Below are 1,455 nucleotides of genomic sequence, written 5' to 3' on the forward strand. Positions count from 1 at the left end.
TCAAGAAATCTGACGCACTCCTGCCAGAATCATTCGGATCATTCAGAATCATGATATTCCATTCGACCTGATGTGATTTGCAAGCAACAAATACTCAATTAAATTGCATTTTTAGTCAATAAACAACAGCATCTTTTACACAGTGAGAAATTCGAGTCTAAATTTTGATTGATTAGTCAACTGACATAACATCAAAATTAAGATGTGAATGAGAGCAGAAGTCAAGTGGGAAGCTGGGCCGCCATGCAGCCTGAAACGCTTCTCACCGGGCATCATGCCAGCCAGTCCTATCAGGCCGACACATGCAACAAACACACACACACACACAGTAAGCACGGGTCCACAAAAGTTCATCTGTCCCCGGCTCTGCCTGAGTACAATCCAATTTTAAAGTTTTCAAAATTTCAAACACACATCATTCACCTCTCAAGTGGCACCACAGAGACAAAAGCACAAGAGAAATAGTAAACAGAAGGCAAGGAATGGCTACATGTTCAGTATCAGCTTTCTTAATTATTTTTACATACGCAGAAACAGCAGTGAGAGACGGAGAATGAATTAAGGCATTTTGACGGAATGAATGGAATCGGCATTTAGAGGAATGCACTGTTCTTTCTCACCATCCCCTTCTCCCCTAATCCCTCTTTCACAGTCGCACTGAAAGGAAGCTTTTCATCAACAGAAGTTTGAAAGGCATGAATGGCCATCTCTCTAACCATCTCTCCCTGTGTATCTCTTTTTTATCCCACTTTCGTTTTAAAAAACCAACATTCCTGCTCCAGTGTTCAGGTACTGATCTTTTTGTTCCAATGCCCATTTTTCTCTCTTTCCTTCTCTCTCTCCCCCTATGGCCACACATTTTTGACAGATAGCGTCTTACACTTGTTGGAAACCAAAAATTCCAGTTCTTAACAAATCCCAGCCCACATTTCTGAATGGACTCCACTTTAAGTTCACCACGGTTAAAATATCCGCAAGTCTTTCTGGAAAGGAATTTTCAGCATAAAAAAAGAGGATTGGCAGTAAATTAGCTCTTTCTACTGGGTCAGCAGGAAAAAAAGATACAAAAAAGTGTCAGATCGCATCTAAGTTCCCTTCACTAAATAGATGCACCACTATAACACATAGAATTTCTGTGTAAAACCATATTTAATATGGACATACACGCAATAAGTGAATGTGTGCCGAGTGCAATAGCCAAAACGGCAATACATTTATCTGACAGCTTTTATATTTTATTAGCAAATATAATATTTTCATTTCATACTATAAAAGCTGATCTATACTCAGCTAGTGTGGAAAAGCCACAGATTTCTTTCCAAAATGGGCTGGTCAGGCCTGTCAATCAAACCAACAACAGCTCAACCTTAAAGCTTGTTCTTCCTGTTGTGTAAATAAGACCAAAACTTGACATCCAGACCATCCACATCAACATGAATAGACTTCAAGTTCCAG

The 1,455-nt window shown here is 39.6% G+C and overlaps 1 pseudogene; it reads left to right on the top strand.

Moving 5' to 3' along the window:
- Positions 1-243: 243 nt before the first annotated feature.
- The window catches only part of LOC113041077 (type I phosphatidylinositol 4,5-bisphosphate 4-phosphatase-A-like), a 5,894-nt pseudogene continuing 4,682 nt past the window's right edge, over positions 244-1,455 (top strand).

This window comes from Carassius auratus, chromosome 2 (genome assembly GCF_003368295.1).
Source record: "Carassius auratus strain Wakin chromosome 2, ASM336829v1, whole genome shotgun sequence".
Taxonomy (NCBI): domain Eukaryota; kingdom Metazoa; phylum Chordata; class Actinopteri; order Cypriniformes; family Cyprinidae; genus Carassius; species Carassius auratus.